The sequence below is a fragment of the Hyla sarda genome, chromosome 2 (genome assembly GCF_029499605.1).
Source record: "Hyla sarda isolate aHylSar1 chromosome 2, aHylSar1.hap1, whole genome shotgun sequence".
In the NCBI taxonomy this organism is placed as follows: Eukaryota; Metazoa; Chordata; class Amphibia; order Anura; family Hylidae; genus Hyla; species Hyla sarda.
Genome location: NC_079190.1, coordinates 279,991,811 through 280,005,115, shown reverse-complemented (window position 1 = coordinate 280,005,115; position 13,305 = coordinate 279,991,811). Strand labels below are relative to the sequence as shown.

The 13,305-nt window shown below is 46.6% G+C and overlaps 1 long non-coding RNA gene across 1 annotated transcript in view; it reads left to right on the top strand.

Moving 5' to 3' along the window:
- LOC130356141 (uncharacterized) overlaps positions 1-13,305 on the top strand; it is a 30,722-nt gene that overhangs the window by 4,723 nt on the left and 12,694 nt on the right. Inside the window, exon 3 of the long non-coding RNA XR_008888793.1 lies at positions 3,067-3,162. This is a non-coding gene — a long non-coding RNA (uncharacterized LOC130356141). The remainder of the gene's footprint in view (positions 1-3,066; positions 3,163-13,305) is intronic.

Below are 13,305 nucleotides of genomic sequence, written 5' to 3'. Positions count from 1 at the left end.
ACAGCAGCTCTGGGAGGCTATTCTGACATCTTGCAAACAAATGTAAGCAGAAACTGTCCCAAAACTTACAAGTTCAATGGAGGAAAGACATAAAGCTGCTATCAAATAAGGGGTCCTATGTTAAAATGTAACGTGACCTGTTAAAATGTTTAAAAAGATAAAATGTTGTTAAAAGTTTGATTTGAAATAGCTTTTGTTTTCAGTAAATATGCTGCAAACACAACAAATGACAATTTACAGTTCTTTACAACCTATAAAGTGTTTTGAAACTTACTGTGCGTAAAAATCTGGAACAGTGCATTATAAGTTTATGTTTAACCACTTGGGTATACCGTTACATCCCTGTCCCCGTTACCGGGGTTTATAGCATTCTTACGAGCGGAGAACGATTCAAACCCCGTGGGTCTCGGCTGCTATCAGCAGCCAGGACCCAGGGTTAATACCGGGCACTGCAGATCGGGCTGATGTCCGGCATTAACCTTTAGACACAATTAAAGTTGATCGCGATGTCTAAAATGAAAGTGAAACTATTCCGGCAGCTCAGCGGAGCTGATCGGGACTATTGCGACAAAATCGCGATATCCCGATCATCTTACTGGGCGACGGGAGGGTCCTCACCTGCCTCCTCGGCATCCGATCGGTCGTCTGCTGCTCCAAGCCTGCTTAGCAGGCTGGAGAAGCAGAGTGCCGATAACACTGATCAATGCTATGCATAGCATAGCAAATGGCATAGCATTGATCAGAGTATGCAATAAAAAGATTGCATGTTATAGCCCCTTATAGGGACAAATAAAAATACATGTGAATAAGCCCCTCCCCTAATAAAAGTTTGAATCCCCCCTTTTCCTATTTTTGAACCCCATAAGGACTACAGGTTTTTTTCATTTTTGCACTTTCGTATTTTTCCCCTCACATTCTAAAAATCAGAATGCTTTCAATTTTTTTTCATCTACAGATCCATATGAGGCCATATTTTTTGGCCCACCAATTGTACTTTGTAATGATATCAATCATTTCACCCAAAAATTTATGGTGAAACCAGAAAAAAAAAATATTTGTGGGGCAAAATTGGTAAAAAAACGCTATTTTGTAACTTTTGGGGGCTTCCGATTCTATGCAGTGCTTTTTTCGGTAAAAATGACACCATATATTTATTCTGTAGGTACATATGGTTACAATAATACCCAATCTATATAGTTTTTATTTTACTACGTTAAAAAAATTATACCTACATGCACCAAAATTAGTATGTTTAAAATTGTCATCTTCTGAACCCTATAACTTTTTTTGCGCCACTATCTGAAGTTTTTATTGGTACCATAATTGTTTTGATGAGACTTTTTGATCGCTTTTGATACTTTTAAAAGAAAATTTTTTGGGGTAAACAAAGGGACCAAAAATACGCAATTTTGGACTTTGGAATTTTTTTTTACGTGTATGCCATTGACCGTACGGTTTAATTAACATTATATTTTTATAGTTCAAACATTTATGCAAACAGCGATACCAGTTCGGGGTTAAATCACATTTATTCCCTTTTTTTTTTTTACACTTGTTTTTTTTTTTTTGCCCCAGTAGGGGATTATTACATGCAATCCTTTAACACTGAACAATGCTATGCCATAGCATAACTTTGATTGTGGCGTCTAATGGGTTAATACCGGACATCAGCCTGATCGGAGATGTCCGGTATTAGCTTTGGGTCCCAGTTGTTGATAGCAACCGGGACCCAGGAGGTACTAAGAATAAAGATATGGTGTCATATTTACCGAAAGGGGAACTGGGTATAATCGGAAACCCAAAAAATTTACAACATGGCGTTTTTTTTTTTCATTTCACCCCTCAAATAATTTTTTTTGTTTTGCCACAGATTGTTATAAAATACCGTATTTATCGGGGTATACCACGCACCGGCCTATAACACGCACCCTCATTTTACCAAGGATATTTGGGTAAAAAAAAGTTTTTTACCCAAATATCCATGGTAAAATGAGGGTGCGTGTGTGCGCGTGTATACCCCGATACACCCCCAGGAAAGGCAGGGGGAGAGAGGCCGTCGCTGCCCGCTTCTCTCCCCCTGCCTTTCCTGGGGTCTAGAGCCGTGCTGCCGACCCTTCTCTCCCCCTGGCTATCGGCGCCGCTGCCCGTTCTGTCCCCCTTGCCTATCGGTACCGGCGCCCCATTGCCGGCGCCGATAGCCAGGGGGAGAGAAGCGGCGCCGACAGCCAGGGGGAGAGAAGGGGCAGCGGCAACCATTTCCTGCGCCGCTGCCCCGTTGCCTCCCCCATCCCCGGTGGCATAATTACCTGGGTCGGGTCCGCGCTGCTGCAGGCCTCCTTCGTGCTTCCCCTACGTCGTTGCTATGCACGGCGCGGCGCACTGACGTCATGCGCCGTGCCGTGCAGCGCATAGCAACAACGAAAGGGGACGCACGCCGGAGGCCTGCAGCAGCACGGACCCAGGTAATTATGCCACCGGGGATGGGGGGAGGCAACGAAGCAGCGGCGCCGACAATGGGTGCTGCTGCCCCTTCTCTCCCCCTGGCTATCGGCGCCGGTACCGATAGTCAGGGGGACAGAACGGGCAGCGGTGCCGATAGCCAGTGGGAGAGAAGGGCCAGCAGCAGGGCTCTAGACCCCAGGGAAGGCAGGGGGAGAGAAGCGGGCAGCGACGGCCTCTCTCCCCCTGCCTTTCCTGGGGCGGTATCGGCGTATAACACGCACATAGACTTTAGGCTAAAAATTTTAGCCTAAAAAGTGCGTGTTATACGCCGATAAATACGGTAAGTAAAGTCATTACAAAGTACAGTTGGTGACACAAGCCATCATATGGGTCTGTAGGTGCAAAATTTAGCAGGTTATAATTTTTAGAAGGAGAGGAGGAGAAAACAAAAGTGCAAAAACAAAAATTTGCTGAATCCTTAAGGTGAAAATGTGCTTTAAGGGGTTTAGGGGTTAAAAAAAATACTGTTATCATTAGGAGGTTTGTTCAATAAAATTTATTTTGTACTCTAAATAGTTGATAACATGAGAATTATGCTGACTGTTATTTGCAACAATTATTTAGGTAAATGAGAAAAATATAAAAATTTGGAACAGGGTGTAGAGACTGAACAAAGTCACTGTCGGTGCAGCTTTACTGTGATCAACGGGGGAGGTGAAGGTAAAAGCATTGAGCAGGAGGAGAAATAAAACAGTTTAGTGTTAGATCGGTGTATATTATCAAGGCTGCTGCCTAGTACAGGGCTGTCAGTATTCAGTATGATTGGTGATATATAGAGGACGGAGCGTTGCTGAGCTCCCGAACTTCCTTACGGGAACAGAGCCCCCACCAAGACAAACAAGACAGAGAAATAAATAGATGGAGCCCAAGACTGAAAATTGAGTAAATAAGGCCACAGCTTTATTGTGGGGTGAAAAGATCGGTAACATAAATAACATAACAGTAGTTCACCCAGAACAATAAAAATAAGCAGCCAATCATAACCAGAGTTCACCCAGCAATTTTGACAAGGTAACTAAACCCTCCAAATAAAAAACCGTGACAAGACAAAAAAGGGGAAGGATGCTGATCAGCTTGACACAAGGTTCAAAGAGCACACTGGACACAGCTGCCTTAACCTCTTCAGGACATAGGGCGTATGGATACGCCCTGCATTCCGAGTCCTTAAGGACCGAGGGCGTATCCATATGCCCGTGGGAATTCCGGTCCCCACCGCTAGCCGGTTGGGGACCGGAGCTGGATGCCTGCTGAAATCGTTCAGCAGGCATCCCGGCATATCGCCCAGTTATGCCCCCCCATGTCGGCGATCGCTGCAGATCGCTGGACAATTCAGTCCAGCGATCTGCGGCGATTCCGGGTCAATCGGGTCTCCAGTGACCCGGTGACCCGGAATTACTGGCTGTTCAGGGCCGTCTCTGACGGCCCCGAACAGCCAGAGCCTGCAGGGCTGAGGTGGCACTGGTGCCACCTCACGATCGCCCTGATTCGTCGGCCGGATTACCAGATGACCAATCAGGGCCCCTGCTGCGGGTGTCACTCCCGCACCCGCTCCGCCCCTCTTCCGGAGGACGTGAGCGGGTGCGGGACGTGCACCCCGGGTGCTGGGGACCCCGATCCCTGGCGTCAATGTTGGGATCGGGGCCCCAGGAGCGGCGGCGACGACGAGGGACTGACTTTCCGGCGTGGATCGTTGGAGGTGAGTGACAGCCTCCTGCTGTTGCTTAGCAACAGCTCCCAGCATGCAAAAAGGGCATGCCGGGAGCTGTAGTTATGCAACAGCAGGAGGCAGACCACCACAACTCCCAGCATTCCCTTATGGGCATGCTGGGACTTATGGTTTTGCAACAGCTGGCACACATTTTTTCTATGGAAAAGTGTACCTTCAGCTGTTGTATAACTACAACTCCCAGCTTGCACAAACAGCTAAAGTGCATGCTGGGAGTTGTAGTGGTGCATCTGCTGGTTGCATAACTACAACTCCCAGCATGCCCGTTGGCTGTCGGTGACTGCTGAGAGTTGTAGTTTTGCAACAGCTGAAGGCACACTGGTTGTGAAACTTAGAGTTTTTTTTTTTTACCTAACTCAGTGTTTCACGACCGGTGTGCCTCCAGCTGTTGCAAACTACAACTCTCAGCAGTCAATGTACACCATGCACCATACATGCTGGGAGTTGTAGTTTTGCAACAGCTGGAGGCACACTGGTTGTGAAACACTGAGTTAGGTCACAAACTCAGTGATACATAACCAGTGTGCCTACAGCTGTTGCAAAACTAAAACTCTCAGCATGTACAGTCTGTCAGCGCATGCTGGGAGTTGTAGTTTTGCAACAGCTGGATGTCCCCCCCCCCCCCCCCCAATGTGAATGTACAGGGTACACTCACATGGGCGGAGGATTACAGTAAGTATCTGGCTGCAAGTTTGAACTGCGGCAAATTTTCTGCCGCAGCTCAAACTGCCAGCGAGAAACTACTGTGAACCCCTACCCGTGCAACTGTACCCTAAAAACACTACACTAACAAAAAATAAAATAAAAAGTAAAAAACACTACATATACACATACCCCTACACAGCCCCCCTCCCCTCCCCAATAAAAATGAAAGCATCTGGTACGCCACTGTTTCCAAAACGGAGCCTCCAGCTGTTGCAAAACAACAACTCCCAGTACTGCCAGACAGCCGTTGACTGTCCAGGCATGCTGGGAGTTTTGCAACAGCTGGAGGCACCCTGTTTGGGAATCACTGGCGTAGAATTCCCCTATGTCCACCCCTATGCAAGTCCCTAATTTAGGCCTCAAATGCGCATGGCGCTCTCACTTTGGAGCCCTGTCGTATTTCAAGGCAACAGTTTAGGGTCACATATGGGGTATCGCCGTACTCGGGAGAAATTGTGTTACAAATTTTGGGGGGTATTTTCTGCTTTTACCCTTTTAAAAAATGTTACATTTTTGGGAAAACAAGCATTTTAGGTAAAAAAAAAATATATATTTTTTTACATATGCAAAAGTCGTGAAACACCTGTGGGGTATAAAGGTTCACTTAACCCCTTGTTACGTTCCCCGAGGGGTCTAGTTTCCAAAATGGTATGCCATGTGGTTTTTTTTTTGCTGTCCTGGCACCATAGGGGCTCCCTAAATGCGGCATGCCCCCAGAGCAAAATTTGCTTTCAAAAAGCCAAATGTGACTCCTTCTCTTCCGAGACCTGTAGTGCGCCAGCAGAGCACTTTTCACCCCCATATGGGGTGTTTTCTGAATCGGGAGAAATTGAGCTTCAAATTTTTAGGGGTATTTTCTGCTATTACCCTTTTTAAAAATGTAAAATTTTTTGGAAAACAAGCATTTTAGCTACAAATTATTATTATTTTTTTACATTTGCAAAAGTCGTGAAACACCTGTGGGGTATAAAGGCTCACTTTATCCCATGTTACATTCCCCGAGGGGTCTAGTTTCCAAAATGGTATGCCATGTGTTTTTTTTTTTGCTGTTCTGGCACCATAAGGGCTTCCTAAATGCAACATGCCCCCCAAAAACCATTTCAGAAAAACTTACTCTCCAAAATCCCCTTGTCGCTCCTTCCATTCTGAGCCCTCTACTGCGCCCGCCGAACACTTTACATAGACATATGAAGTATGTGCTTACTCGAGAGAAATTAGGCTACAAATACAAGTAAAAATTTTGTCCTTTTACCCCTTGTAAAAATTCAAAAATTGGGTCTACAAGAACATGTGAAATTCGTGTGAAACACCTAAAGGGTTAAAACGCTGACTGAATGTCATTCTGAATACTTTGGGGGGTGTAGTTTTTATAATGGGTTATTTCTAATATGAAGACCCTTCAAATCCACTTCAAACCTTAACTGGTTCCTGAAAAATACCGAGTTTGAAAATTTTGTGAAAAATCGGAAAATTGATGCTGAACTTTGAAGCCCTTTGGTGTCTTCCAAAAGTAAAAACACGTCAATTTTATGGTGCAAACATAAAGTAGACATATTGTATATGTGAACCAAAAAAAAATGTATTCGTAATATCCATTTTCCTTACAAGCAGAATGCTTCAAAGTTAGAAAAATGCTAAATTTTAACATTTTTCATCAAATTTACGGATTTTTCACCAAGAAAGGATGCAAGTATCGACAAAAATTTACCACTAAGTTAAAGTAGAATATGTCACGAAAAAACAATCTCGGAATCAGAATGATAACTAAAAGCATTCCAGAGTTATTAATGTTTAACCTCTTAAGGACCCAGGACGTACGGGGACGTCCCCGCACCCTGGGCCTTAAGGACCCAGGACGTCCCCGTACGTCCTGGCGTTTTCCGGTCTCTGCCGCTCGCCGGGCAGAGATCGGAACTGGATGCCTGCTGAAATCCTTCAGCAGGCATCCAGGGCAAACGCAGAGGGGGGCCATGTAGGCCACCCATGTCGGCGTTGCCGCAAATCGCAAGGGAAATCGCCCTTGCGATCTGCGGCGATACCGGGCTGATCGGGTCTCTGGGACCCGACCGCCCGGTAATTTCGCATGATCCCGGCTGTCACAGACAGCCAGGACCATGCTAACGTATAGGAGCGAGGTGGCAAGCCTGCCACCTCCTCCTATACCCTGCGATCTGTCGGTTAGTTAACCGACCAATCGCAGGAGGGGGGGGCGGTTACTTCCTCCCGTCCTGCCCGGCCCCTGAAAGTCCGGAGAGGACGGGAGGAAGACCGGAGGACGCGGCGGGGGACGGGGGAGTGCTGGGGACCGGCTCCGGTACTTACCTCGTCCCTGAAGACCCGGATCCAGACGATGAAGATGGCGGCGGCGGCGACAGGTGAGTTCCTCTTCAGCCGCGGTCGGGCCCTTTACAGCAATGCACGTCGCCGTAAAGCGACATGCATTGCTGTAATAGGACCCTGTAAACTACAACTCCCAGCATGCCCAGACAGCCCTTGGCGTCTGGGCATGCTGGGAGTTGCAGTTTTGCAACATCTGGAGGTCCACAGTTTTTGGACCACTGTGCCCTTCCAGATGTTGCAAAACTACACATCCTCAGCATGCCCTTACTGTCCAGGCATGCTGGGAGTTGTAGTGCTGTAACATCTGGCCCTTCAGATGTTGCAGAACTACAACTCCCAGCATGCCTGGACAGTTTTGGCATACTGGGGGTTGTAGTTTTGCAACATCTGGAATGGCACAGATTGGGAACCACTGTATTAGTGGTCTGCAAACTAGTCCTCCAGATGTTGCAAAACTACAACTCCAAGCATGCTGGGAGTTGTAGTTCGGCAACATCTGGCTCTAAAGATGTTGCCGAACTACTACTCCCAGCATGCCTGAGAATATTTGGGAGTTGTGGTTTTGCAACAGCTGGAGGCACACTGGTTGGGAAACATTGTTTCCTAACTCAGTGTTTCCCAACCCGTGTGCCTCCAGCTGTTGCAAAACCACAACTCCCAAACATTCTCAGGCATGCTGGGAGTAGTAGTTTTGCAACAGCTGAAGGTCCCCCCTGTGAATGTACAGGGTACACTCACATGGGCAGGCGGCTTACAGTGAGTATCGGGCTGCAAGTTTGCAATGCAGCAAATTTTGCGCGGCAGCTCAAACTCGCTGTAACCCCCCGCCCGTGCGACTGTACCCTAAAAACACTACACTACACTACCACAAAATAAAATAAAATGTAAAAAACACTACATATACACATACCCCTATACAGCCCCCCTCCCTCCCCAATAAAAATGAAAAACGCCTGGTACGCCACTCTTTCCAAAATGGAGCCTCCAGCTGTTGCAAAACAACAACTCCCAGTATTGCCAGACAGCCGTTGACTGTCCAGGCATGCTGGGAGTTTTGCAACAGCTGGAGGCACCCTGTTTGGGAATCACTGGCGTAGAATACCCCTATGTCCACCCCTATGCAAATCCCTAATTCAGGCCTCAAATGCGCAGGGCGCTCTCACTTCGGAGCCCTGTCGTATTTCAAGGCAACAGTTTAGGGTCACATATGGGGTATCGCCGTACTCGGGAGAAATTGACTAACAAATCTTGGGGGTCTTTTTCTCCTTTCACCCCTTATGAAAAGGTGAAGTTGGGGTCTACACCAGCATGTTAGTGTAAAAAAAATAAACTTTTTACACTAATATGCTGGTGTTGCCCTATACTTTTCATTTTGACAAGAGGTAAAGGGGAAAAAAGCCCCCCAAAATTTGTAACGCAATTTCTCCCGAGTACGGAGATACCCCATATGTGGGCGCAAACTGCTCTGGGGGCGCACAACAAGGCCCAGAAGGGAGAGTGCGCCATGTACATTTGAGGTGATTTGCACAGGGGTGGCTGATTGTTACAGCGGTTTTGACAAACGCAAAAAAAAAAAAAAAAACACATGTGACCCCATTTCGGAAACTACACCCCTCATGGAATGTAATGAGGGGTGCAGTGAGAATTTACACCCCACTGGTGTCTGACAGATCTTTGGAAGAGTGGGCTGTGCAAATTAAAAATGTTGTACAGCCCACTGTTCCAAAGATATGACAGACACCAGTGGGGGGTAAATGCTCACTTTACGCCTTCTTACATTCCTCAAGGGGTCTAGTTTCCAAAATGGTATGCCATGTGGGGGTTATTTTGCTGTCCTGGCACCATATGGGCTTCCTAAATGCGACATGCCCCCCGAGCAAAATTTGCTCTCAAAAAGCCAAATATGACTCCTTCTCTTCTGAGCATTGTAGTTCGCCCGTAGTGCACTTCAGGTCAACTTTTGGGGTACCTCCATACTCAGAAGAGATGTGGTTACAAATTTTGGGGGGTATTTTCTGCTATTAACCCTTGCAAAAATGTGAAATTTGGGGGGGAAACACACCTTTTAGTGATTTTTTTTTATTTTTTTTTTACGTATGCAAAAGTCGTGAAACCCCTGTGGGGTATTAAGGCTCACTTTGTTTCTTGTTACGTTCCCCGAGGGGTCTAGTTTCCAAAATGGTATGCCATGTGTTTTTTTTTTTGCTGTCCTGGCACCATAGGGGCTTCCTAAATGCGACATGCCCCCGAGCAAAATTTGCTCTCAAAAAGCCAAATATGACTCCTTCTCTTCTGAGCATTGTATTTCACCCATAGTACACCTCAGGTCAACTTATGGGGTACCTTCATACTCAGAAGAGATGGGGTTACAATGTTTGGGGGGTATTTTCTGCTATTAACCCTTGCAAAAATGTGAAATTTGGGGGGAAACACACATTTTAGCGAAATTTTATTTTTATTTTTTTACATATGCAAAAGTCGTGAAACACCTGTGGGGTATTAAGGCTCACTTTATTCCTTGTTACGTACCTCAAGGGGTCTAGTTTCCAAAATGGTATGCCATGTGGGGGATTTTTGCTGTTCTGGCACCATAGGGGCTTCCTAAATGCAACATGCCCTCCAAAAACCATTTCAAAAAAACGTACTCTCCAAAATCCCCTTGTCGCTCCTTCGCTTCTGAGCCCTCTACTGTGCCCGCCGAACACTTTACATAGACATATGAGGTATGTGCTTACTCGAGAGAAATTGGGCTACAAATATAAGTATACATTTTCTCCTTTTTCCCCTTGTAAAAATTCAAAAATTGGGTCTACAAGAACATGCGAGTGTAAAAAATGGAGATTGTGAATTTTCTTCTTCACTTTGCTGTTATTCCTGTGAAACACCTAAAGGGTTAAAACGCAGACTGAATGTCATTTTATATACTTTGGGGGGTGCAGTTTTTATAATGGGGTCATTTGTGGGGTATTTCTAAAATGAAGACCCTTCAAATCCACTTCAAACCTGAACTGGTCCATGAAAAATTGTGAGTTTGGAAATTTTGTGAAAAATTGGAAAATTGCTGCTGAACTTTGAAGCCCTCTGATGTCTTCCAAAAGTAAAAACACGTAAATTTTATGATGCAAATATAAAGTAGACATATTTTATATGTGAATAAAAAAAAAAATTATTTGGAATATCCATTTCCCTTACAAGCAGAGAGCTTCAAAGTTAGAAAAATGCAAAATTTTCAAAATTTTCATAAAATTTGGGGATTTTTCACCAAGAAAGGATGCAAGTTACCACAAAATTTTACCACTATGTTAAAGTAGAATATGTCACGAAAAAACAATCTCGGAATCAGAATGATAACTAAAAGCATTCCAGAGTTATTAATGTTTAAAGTGACAGTGGTCAGATGTGCAAAAAAAGGCCGGGTCCTGAGGTGTAAAATGGCTGGGTCCTTAAGGGGTTAAAGTGACAGTGGTCAGATGTGCAAAAAATGCTCCGGTCCTTAAGGCCAAAATGGGCTCCGTCCTGAAGGGGTTAAACTACCGAAAACCCTGCGCAAAGCAACAGAGCCAATCTGGACCGGGGGGTGAATGGACCACAGCTGCAACCTGTCAGGTAAAGGACAGCAGAAAAGAGGGGGGGTCCTGTTCTTTTGTGCCCCTGGCTCCCTATACAGGGCGGCGGGGTAGAGAGCCCCCACCACGACAAACAATACATAGAAATAAATAAATGGAGCCCAAGACTGAAAATTGGGTAAATAAGGCCACAGGTTTTTTTGGGGGTGAAAAGATCGCTAACATAAATAACATAACAGTAGTTCACCCAGAACAATAAAAATAAGGAGCCGATCATAACCAGAGTTCACCCAGCAATTTTGGCAGGGCAACTAAACCACCCCACACGGTCGAGCCCCCTAAGTGAAAGGCCCCCCAAAAGCCGAAACCCGGCCTCAATCATGGACTCAAAGTCTAAATTAAAAATATCACGACCAATAGGAGATAAATAAGTACGGTCATAAAAATAAAGACCTTCAACGAAGCCTTCCAAGTCTCTATGCCGAAAAGATAGACCACTCAGAACCAACAATTTTTTTTCCAAGTGTCTATTTACCCATCTCCGGATTTTCTCAAGGTGAATAGTCTCAGAGGAAGCCAAACACAGACGGGGAATTATTTCAGAAAAAACAAGCACCGTATTGGGTAAGAGACACCTCGACTAGCAAAGTCCTGCTTCATCTCATGAATGAAATCAAGAGTATGCATTTTGCCGATGTTGTCCCCCCCCCCCCCACATGAAGGATAAGGACATCAGGAAGGGGGAAAGAACCAAGGCAAGACTGAAAACAGGCTTAAAATTAAACCGCCACCAAATACCCCTAATGCCAAACTAAAAAACAAACACAGACTGAGTATTGAAAGACAAATTAGACTAATAAGGACGAACAGCAGCTCGCTTCCAAGCCCAGAAGATAAGCGAGTGTCCGAGAATCCAAACAAGCTTGCAAGAAACAGAAAAATTAAGAAACTAACAAATTAGGGCAAATGTAAGAACGAAAACGAGAAGAATCCCACCTGCCAATGCGTGTAATAACACTCTCACTCAAACCCAATGTGGAATAAGTGAGAAGAAAAGGAATATTGAGAAAGACCACAAAGAACCAAACATTTATTGAAAACAGAAGAGAACTGAAAACGGGACTGTTACGCCAAGCGCTCCGGGTCCCCGCTCCTCCCCGGAGCGCTCGCTACACTCTCCTCACTGCAGCGCTCCGGTCAGATCCACTGACCCGGGGCGCTGCGATACCGCCTCCAGCCGGGATGCGATTCCCGATGCGGGTAGCGCCCGCTCGCGATGCGCACCCCGGCTCCCGTACCTGACTCGCTCTCCGTCAGTCCTGTCCCGGCGCGCGCGGCCCCGCTCCCTAGGGCGCGCGCGCGCCGGGTCTTTGCGATTTAAAGGGCCACTGCGCCGCTGATTGGCGCAGTGGTTCCAATTAGTGTTATCACCTGTGCACTTCCCTATATCACCTCACTTCCCCTGCACTTCCTTGCCGGATCTTGTTGCCATCGTGCCAGTGAAAGCGTTTCCTTGTATGTTCCTAGCCTGTGTTCCAGACCTCCTGCCGTTGCCCCTGACTACGATCCTTGCTGCCTGCCCCGACCTTCTGCTACGTCCGACCTTGCTTCTGTCTACTCCCTTGTACCGCGCCTATCTTCAGCAGCCAGAGAGGTTGAGCCGTTGCTAGTGGATACGACCTGGTCACTACCGCCGCAGCAAGACCATCCCGCTTTGCGGCGGGCTCTGGTGAAAACCAGTAGTGACTTAGAACCGATCCACTAGCACGGTCCACGCCAATCCCTCTCTGGCACAGAGGATCCACTACCTGCCAGCCGGCATCGTGACAGTAGATCCGGCCATGGATCCCGCTGAAGTTCCTCTGCCAGTTGTCGCTGACCTCACCACGGTGGTCGCCCAGCAGTCGCAACAGATAGCGCAACAAGGCCAACAGCTGTCTCAACTGACCGTTATGCTTCAGCAGTTACTACCACAGCTTCAGCAATCATCTCCTCCGCCAGCTCCTGCATCTCCTCCGCAGCGAGTGGCCACTTCTGGTCTACGACTATCCTTGCCGGATAAATTTGATGGGGACTCTAAGTTTTGCCGTGGCTTTCTTTCCCAATGTTCCCTGCACCTGGAGATGATGTCGGACCAGTTTCCCACTGAAAGGTCTAAGGTGGCTTTCGTAGTCAGCCTTCTGTCTGGAAAAGCCCTGTCTTGGGCCACACCGCTCTGGGACCGCAATGACCCCGTCACTGCCTCTGTACACTCCTTCTTCTCGGAAATTCGAAGTGTCTTTGAGGAACCTGCCCGAGCCTCTTCTGCTGAGACTGCCCTGTTGAACCTGGTCCAGGGTAATTCTTCCGTTGGCGAGTATGCCGTACAATTCCGTACTCTTGCTTCAGAATTATCCTGGAATAATGAGGCCCTCTGCGCGACCTTTAAAAAAGGCCTATCCAGCAACATTAAAGATGTTCTGGCCG